The sequence below is a fragment of the Carassius auratus genome, chromosome 27, assembly GCF_003368295.1.
Source record: "Carassius auratus strain Wakin chromosome 27, ASM336829v1, whole genome shotgun sequence".
NCBI classification, from domain to species: domain Eukaryota; kingdom Metazoa; phylum Chordata; class Actinopteri; order Cypriniformes; family Cyprinidae; genus Carassius; species Carassius auratus.
In genome coordinates, this window is record NC_039269.1 from 8,142,579 (window position 1) to 8,152,267 (window position 9,689).

Below are 9,689 nucleotides of genomic sequence, written 5' to 3' on the forward strand. Positions count from 1 at the left end.
GAGCTTACTGATGTAATCACGTCAATCTTATTTGATTGGAGGATTAAATGTTTAGTTATGTTTCAACAAAGTTAAATAGTGCAATACAAAATTAAGCTTAAGTTGGAACTTACATCAAAATAAGGCTGCACAGCTGGTTCAACCCAATGTCTTTTTGGCAGATTCTGTGCAATGAATTTAATCATGTTAAAATGTTTTTAAAAGGTGTCTGTCGTTTCATATTTTGCTTCCTCTTCTCTCTTACAGGTCTTTTTGGGGGTTACTCTCTTCTTCCTAGACAGTTCTATTATGTTAGTGATCTAAAGAGCTGGTCGGCGGCTCAGAGCTACTGCCAAGAGAAATACACAGATCTGGTTTTTGTGTACAGTCAGGATGATCTAAACAAACTGAAAGCTTTTCGTACTTTCAGCCTCTTTTTGTATCATTATGTATGGATAGGGGGGTATGATATGAACTTGGACTCACAAAACATTACAGAAAGTGCTAATACTACCAGCAAAAACTGTCTCGCATTAGATGTTGATTCCTTCAAACAGGCCAAAAAAGATTGCACAGCGACATATCCATTTTACTGCAGCAGTAGTGAGTATCTCTCTGCATTTTAGCAAATTAAACCTAAAGATATTTTGTGCAGTTTGAAGTTCTTAAGCATGTTTGGTTGTATTTGTCTGTGTCTTTAGGTGAAGGCAAAAGGGTGGTGTTGCAGATGCAGTTGAAGCCTGTTGGACAGGTGAACATGAAGGACCCTGTAATTAGGGCCAACATGTTAGCTAAGGTGAAAAAGATTCCTTCAAAGTGAATGTCTGTGCGCTGTGTAATGCTTCATGTTTTTTATATCAAATATTTAACAATATATTTGTCATAAAATATTTTGTTATTCATTGCTAGTTCTTTTCCCCCTTCAGATCAATGATAAATTTGGCAAACTTGGGTTTGGCAATGCTGTCCAAATACGGTGGCTCACAAGGCGGGAACCACAGAGGAAAAACAGTGAAAATGACACTTGCACATTCTTAGATACTCTGTAGGGTTTTTTTTTTTTTTCTTATTTTGTATAAAATAATCTAATTGTAACAGTTTCTTATAATGCTGAGTTATAACATATAATGTGGGCACTTTAGGTTTATCCATATATTGCATAGAAATGGTTTTGATAGAAAACACCTCTTGAATTTAAAAAAGTAAAAACAAACTTTTAGATCAACTTCAAAAAAATGTGTTGAACTCTTCAACTCTTTAAAATTATTTATTTTGATCAACATCAGCATCAGAAGTAATTTGAACCGAAATGAATTTTGTAATTTTGCAGCCTTGATTATGATTACCTTCTTTGGAAAGTAGCTGTTTATTTTAACTGGAGTGGCAAACATGAGGCAGAACTGGCCAAAATGCTTGTTCTTTTTTCAATAATAAAATGTACTTCTCTCTATTTGCCATGCATGCACCTTTCAGACGTGCATCAATTGTTATATCATAAGGGGGACACAGCTTTAACTTAAAATATCAAATGTATTTTAAAACATTTTATTAAAATTCACTTGTATGACCACTTTCTTGTGTTAAAATGTTGTATTGTTATAACTACTGTATATAAGTATATAAGTTAAATATGAATTAATGGTTAAAAAAAATAAAATAAGAAAGACTAGGCCTATATTTTTCCCCGACTACTTTGTAAATATCTTGTAGTGCCCATCATCACCACTAGAGTGCAGCACTGCCCAAGAATCGGTTTCATTCACAAACCTGCAAACAGTTTGGAATATAATGACATATAATGACATACAGTATGGATAAACATAATAATGATATGCCATTAAGGTATACTGAAGAAATTATAAAGGATACTTTATATACTAGCCTCATCTTGCACCCAGGGACTTCTTTGCCACCAAAGTGAAGTGTTTTGCTGCATGTCCCTGTTTGGCCCTGCTGTCCATCTGGCTTTCTCCATTGACAGTCATTTCAAAATGTCTGTGTGTTCAGACAAGTTAAAAGTAGGCTTTAGAGTAGGATAATATTATTAGAACTGAAAATCAAGATTTCCCAGTACCAGATTATTTTTCTTTTCTTTTCTTTTCTTTTCTTTTTTTGTGTGATTGCCCTATATGTGAATATAAATATAAATCATGTTTCTGGATAGTCTGGTAAGTTTTATTTTGAGAGTTGAACTTCAATTATTCTAGATTCTTACTGAATACTAAAGATGAGTGCTGGTAAGGGGTCAAATGCACTGTAAATTATAGGAAACAGTGACATCTGGAATTGCCTATGACTGCAGTCACAATATCATATTAGTTGTCTGTATCAACAATAATATGCCTCATGCCAATAGCTTTAAGGTGTCGTATTGAGTAAATACTATCAATATGTTTGTAATAGGTTGTCCTGTGTATAATCTGAAAGCTATGTCATGCAATTTAAAAAAAACATTAGCTGTGGGCCTAATTGAAAAATATGTGTCTGTGACGCACATAATACAGCAAAAAATCAAACCCTGCCCACCATCTGCGTCAAGTCACACCGTGTGTGGTTTCCAAGCGTGTTCTCAAATGTGGGAATCTGAAGCTCCCTCCTCCTCCATGATAGAGCAGTAGATTCTGTTCTGTCATTCTGCCATCTGATTGATGCTTTCACTTCATTTATTTGTTTACCCAAGTTTCTTGGGCTTTCAGGCTACATACAGTATTTATTAAACCTGAAAATAAACACTGTTTTAGGATTTACAAAAATGTTAAAACAAATTAAGGTTTTGACGTCAATATCAAATGATTATTCTGTACATGCCAACTTGGGTGAATGGTGTTATTAAGGCTAAAGGGGGACATGGAAAATGAAAAAAAGTATTTATTTAAGCTTTTCTTAAGTTCGGTTTAATTTTAATTTTTTTTTTTTTTTTACAGTTTAAGAATATATATATATATATATATACATACAATATTGGACTAATATGATGTAAAAAATAAATAAATTAAAAAAAAGAAAGAAACGTGAGGTCATGAGGTCAAAGATATATGCATTTCAATGCAGATATATAACAGAAATGTTACTGATATTTTTTTTCAATCACTAGAAGGCACCTGATACTTGACTCATGAAAACTACAAACCGTGTAATAATTCGTTGGGCAAACGAATGCTGCCAGTGCTGTGGGTGTACGTCAGTAGGAGTGTGGTGCACGTGATCATACGTGTGTCTGTGCGCAGTGGAGTGAGAAGATATCCATTCATAAGTGGGTGAAATGATGCATTTCCGCCAGCTTATCAGGTGTGGGAGGCAGAAACACCTCGCGGTGTTTGGACCCTAATGATTTTACATGAGCATGGATTTTCCGAAGGGGAAATCTCTCTTTTGCATCAGCTCAAATACATGATGCATCTGAATGAGATCATTCATCACAGGAAAGCACTGCATTTATTCTACACAGTTAGTCCTGTGAGTTTCAAAGGTGCAATGAAACGGAAGTGGAGACAGATCTGTTTTGCAATAGTTCTGATTGATAATGTGGTAAGTTAAGTATTTCACATAAATTAACAACATACTATGCTTTTTTAAAATAAAATGTGTTCCCAATAAAGTAAAAATATCCCAGTTTCAATGGCAAATACCCCCCTTAATATATATATATATATTATTATATATTAATATATATATATATATTTTTTTTTTTCTGATATCACTTCTATAAGACTTTTAGAAAATCCATAATTTACCATTTAAAACATCTTTGAAAAAAATTGAAACATTTTCCATATAGAAATATTTAGGTAATAAATGTTTTTATATTTATTTTTCTTCAGCAGAGATTGCACTGCTGTGTAGATAGTCTGATTTTTGCTTTGATTTACAAGCTGGCAACCACAGCAGTCTGTTTTTATTTATTTTTTTATTACAGTGATGATTATAAATAAACAGTTTTTGTTGACAACAATAACCACATCTAGAAGTTCCCAGCAGTCTGAATCAAATGTCTCCCTGCAGCTAGAGTTTATAGATTAGGAAGTGGACATATTTTCATTTTCTATTCCTGATCAACCATCAGCAGGGCTCATTCACTGACGCATAAAGGCCGTTTCTAAGCAACATCAGCAGGAGTCAATGCAACATAACTGGGATACTTCTGAGGTCAGAACTTCTCAGCCCTGAGTATTGTGTTCATTTTAAATAGAAGAGTCCTTCAAGCTCTTTCAAGAAGCAACAGCTTCATTAAACTAGAAAGCAAAAAATAATGCAACTCGTAATGTTGTACCACAGATATATGCATGTGTAAACAGATCCACATTAGTGGAAAGATGCAAAGGCACAGCACAACAACACCTGAAGTTCAGCATAGTGTGAGCCAATCATGTTTCATTAGCTTAAAACAAGTTACATGGCAACATCATTAAGCTACTTAAAGATCTAGTTCCCATGACAACAAGAACACTATAAATCCTTCTTCTATACCCTAAAGTACCAAAATCCTATTAAAGCTATTTTTCAGTGACAATTCAATAAAGCAGCATATGTGTTTTAGCACTAGCAAATAGATTTGCTGCATGCACCCCTGCACTAGTCTATAGGACTTGTAAGGAAATGCAAGTTATTATTTGGACATATTACATAATAACGAATCATCTTAATGTAGTTGTTGTGTGATCGTAAGGTTTTATTTTAAACTTGAAACTCCTGAAGTCTCCCTGAAGCACTTTACAAACCTCCACACCGTCTGATAAGCCATGAACAAACCCACGCTTCTGTCCTTAAGGATTTACGTCATGGAGAGAAGTGGGCATTTAAAGTTAATTCTTGTTTATGCTTCTCTGCCTGGTGTCCTTCATTAAAACTTCCATCAATGGAATCAGTTTTCTATATCTGACAGGGAATGATGTGTAAATAATAATTTAAATATATATATATATATATATATAAAAAAATTTTTTTTTTTTTTTTTTTTTTTTTTTTTACACTGAAAAACAATATCAATGGTGTGTGTGTGTGTGTGTGTGTGTGTGTGTGTGTGTGTGTGTAATGTATGTGTATATAAAAACTTCAATAAATAATTGTATTTCCTGAGGCATAGTGTATGACATAATTTCTGGAAAAAGAAGTACAATTTAAAACATTTGACATTGTCATTTCTTAATAGTATATATGCAAAACTACTACTAACAAATAATATATATTTGTTTTATATAATTGTATGATATTTGGATATATTTGTTTGCAATTGCAGGGAGAATGACTTTTCTTCGGTCTGGTTTTAAATGTCATTGTGATTTTTATATATGTGTTTTAGCACTAGCAAATAGATTTGCTGCATGCACCCCTGCACTAGTCTATAGGACTTGTAAGGAAATGCAAGTTATTATTTGGACATATTACATAATAACGAATCATCTTAATGTAGTTGTTGTGTGATCGTAAGGTTTTATTTTAAACTTGAAACTCCTGAAGTCTCCCTGAAGCACTTTACAAACCTCCACACCGTCTGATAAGCCATGAACAAACCCACGCTTCTGTCCTTAAGGATTTACGTCATGGAGAGAGTGGGCATTTAAAGTTAATTCTTGTTTATGCTTCTCTGCCTGGTGTCCTTCATTAAAACTTCCATCAATGGAATCAGTTTTCTATATCTGACAGGGAATGATGTGTAAATAATAATTTAAATATATATATATATATATATATATAAAAAATATTTTTTTTTTTTTTTTTTTTTTTTTTTTACACTGAAAAACAATATCAAAGTGTGTGTGTGTGTGTGTGTGTGGTGTGTGTGTGTGTGTGTGTGTGTAATGTATGTGTATATAAAAACTTCAATAAATAATTGTATTTCCTGAGGCATAGTGTATGACATAATTTCTGGAAAAAGAAGTACAATTTAAAACATTTGACATTGTCATTTCTTAATAGTATATATGCAAAACTACTACTAACAAATAATATATATTTGTTTTATATAATTGTATGATATTTGGATATATTTGTTTGCAATTGCAGGGAGAATGACTTTTCTTCGGTCTGGTTTAAATGTCATTGTGATTTTTATATCTAATTTCTAATAATGATTTTTAAATAATAGCTAATTAAATAATCAAATGAAGAGGATTTTTATTCCTGGATTATTTTTATTGCATTCTGTTGGCAAAAAATGCTGACAGAATAAAAAATATCCTTCATTTTGTAACACAATACATGTAATGCTCTGTCATGGAGCTCTATGGCATTGCTCCACATGTGCAGACAAAATAGTTTTCCCCTTACGACGCAATTGGCCATGTATGACAGCACAGGCGTTGCTCTCTCCTTAACCCATACTAAATTCCACTGTAAGGGGAAAAGAGATAGGAGGGGTGGAAGTTTGAGACAGCACGCTTTCACCAGGCACCATGCCAGAAACTTTCCCGTCCGGCTCATGTCTGGTGCTGGGTTATATATGTGACTGGTGATGTAATGCTCAGGACAAGATCCAAAAGACAACTCCCCTTTTCCTTTTCCTTTTCAGACAGATGTAGCAGACATTGGAAAATTCTAGTGAGGACTGCAAGCAATGTGAGCTACTTTCTACAAGAGACTTCAAAATGTGCCCAACGTGCAAGTTTAATAATTTTAACAGCTTTTTGAATTGCCATCATAAAACGCAGGGGAATAAATTAAAAATCTAAGATGTAATTTCACTTTCCGCAATGAACAAAGTGTTCTTTTAAATGAGATATAAGCTTCTATATTTAAAACCAAAGTAATTGGAAGCTCAGATGAAATAGGCTGTATGAGGGTAAAAGGCTATTACAAATATAACAAGCAGCTAATCTTTTCACTTGATAATGAAGGAAAGAAAATTATTGATATGGTTTGAGTGCAAAGGGGGACAGAAAAATTGATTAATTCACATTTAATGGACAATTAATAAACTGTAAAATTGTAAAGGACCAGAGAGTTTCAAGGAGCCACCGTTACATCCAGAATATGTTTGAATCATGGGCATTTGTATAAACTGTCAGGCAGTCAAAGCCTTGACTCTGAGTCAGTTTGGTTATAGATTATTTTCATAATGATGCATTACTATATTTGTAATAATATTCGTGAAAGCATTTTTTATGCATATGGTCCATTTTTAGTGTAACTGACTTATTTTCTACTTTTCAATATAGACCTGCTCAATGAATTCAATCTAATTTTGGTCTCTTATATAAGATTTTCCACACACTCTCAGAAAAAAAGGTACAAAAGCTTTCACTGGAGTGAAACCTTTTCAAAGCTACACCTTATGTATCTTATTTATCCATAAAGGGTACATATGCCTTTTTTAAAAAAGGTACCATATAAAGGCCAGTTCACACCAAAAACAAAAAAGGTATCTATAGCATATAGTGTCCGCACCAGTGGATAATGTTTTACAAGTGCATGTTTTTTCATGCTTTAATAAATTTGATGGATTCTGATTGTCTGTCAGTGATTTTATCATTCATAAGTATGAAAAAAATAATTCTGAAAGTGATTCCAACGATATTGTTCCTATGTGACGTCATTGTTGTGATGTGAACATTCTGTTCTAATACAATTAGAATGATTTTTAAAACGTCAACTTCATTGGGATCATTAGTTATAGCTCTTGGTCTGAATTTAATGCTGAAATATCATTCACTGCAAAAAAATAAAAAATAAAATGTCCATAATAAAACAATAAGCACACTGGAAATAATGCATCATTCGATAGCCTTGTTATGGGATTGTTTTGGCCTACGGTTACGTGCGTCACATTCACAGCATTTCACGAAACCCAAAAGAACCAATGACAAACACACTCAAACACAGCATAAACAGCTCTTATCTGATGAGTGTCTGATAAAAGTGGAACTATTAGAGAGGGTCCCACTCAATTCACTGACTCATGGCTTTTTCAGGCATAAAGTGCTTCCGGCAGGATAACATACACCCACATGTCTTTATTAAATCGCTTGAAATTTCAGATTGATTTTTTTGGTTTGCATCCTCATTCAGCCTCATTCAGTCTCTGATTCTGTCAGGTAGTCCATTTACTCATGTACTCACTATCAGGCCTCATTCACACATTTCATTTTTCAATATTTGAATTTAATATTACATTTCACTGGAGAACACAATGTTCTCTTGTGCTAACTGGATCAAATCCTTTAAAATATTAATACAATAGTCTTTGGGCTTTCAGGGTTCATTATTGCTCAGAAACTGCTGGCAGTATATAGGCATCACACTAATGATCAACTTTTAATTATTCATATGTATTTGCCTGTATAATAAAATGCAACTGAAGATTTATAATCGCTGTTTTTGCTTAATATTCTGAGAAAGAAGAGTGACAGGATGAAAGAAAGTGTTTCTGTGTCTGTGAGAGTTCTTTGAAATGGTCTGGTATGAATTATTTGATATGCATTTTTGTGGATCCATATTGGAACATGGAACATACATGCCATCTGGTGTCGCTGAGATGTTTTTTAAGGAACTCTGTGTGTATGAGAGAAAGGAAGTGAAAAAGAGAACATAGAAATCATCTCATCCATCTTCTTTGAGAATTCTCTTTATTAAACTTTATCACCTAAAGGTATTAAAATGTGAAATGTTGCATTGCTCCCACTGATTTCTTGATTTCTGATTTCCTTTCCCCATTCTCAGTAGATACAACAGTACTCTTGCTCATGTTATTTTGCATAAAAGATAGATGGTTCATATGCAAAACACAAATTATTCGAAATCATTACTGTGGCAATCACAATCAGCACAATTTGCTAGAGAATAAAACATTTACTCATCAAGCAAACGGCTGTTTTAGCAGTTCAAACCAGAACATTGCCTGTGTTCTTTCTTGAAGTAAAAATAGATGCATGTAGACAAACAGGAAACATCATTATAATATTGGCAAGAGACAGTATGATGCATCTTCTAACAGATGGTGATGGAGAGAGTCCAAGTAGAGAAAGAGTGTTTCCCACTCATACTGGTTTATTTTTGGGTGCACTAATAAACTTGTGCTTTCTGAAGCAGCCTTACCTATATATAGGCTATGAGCTAAAGCATCACATCTGGAAATGCATTTGTTGCAAAGCATATGACTAAAATATGCCTGAACTAACGCTGCAGCTCTAAAATATGAAGTTTGATTATTAAAAGCAAAACAAAAAAAGGTTTATGAAATACATGAGATGTTTAGAATACCATCTGTATGAAATGGTATTGTGTAATGCCATCTGTATGAGATGTTATGTATGATGTTATGTGAGATGTTCTGTTATGAAATGCCAAATGTGTCTGAAGTGGAAAGGAAATTGTAAATAACCGTTATACATATATATTATAAATGTACATACATTAACGTAATGTACCTTCACTGCAAATAAACAATCCCTAATGTATCTACTGGATGATTCCGATCAATCACGCACGTCCATCCAAACTATTCAAATAGCATCACATGCCGTGTTTCGCGCATACAGGGCGAGACCACATTGACTGTACACACACTTGTATAACCGTTTGTATAACACTTCGGTGTACTCGGCTTCCCCGGACCAACCACACTCTTTTCCCTCGTCAGCGTCCCATTCACCAGCGTTCTCCCGATACTGATTTGCCCATCAGTTTCCACGTGAGACGAATGACATACTTATGTAAAGAGACTGGCGGTCCTTTCGTCCAATCACAGCGCGCTTCTAGAATTTCCGCATTTGTCG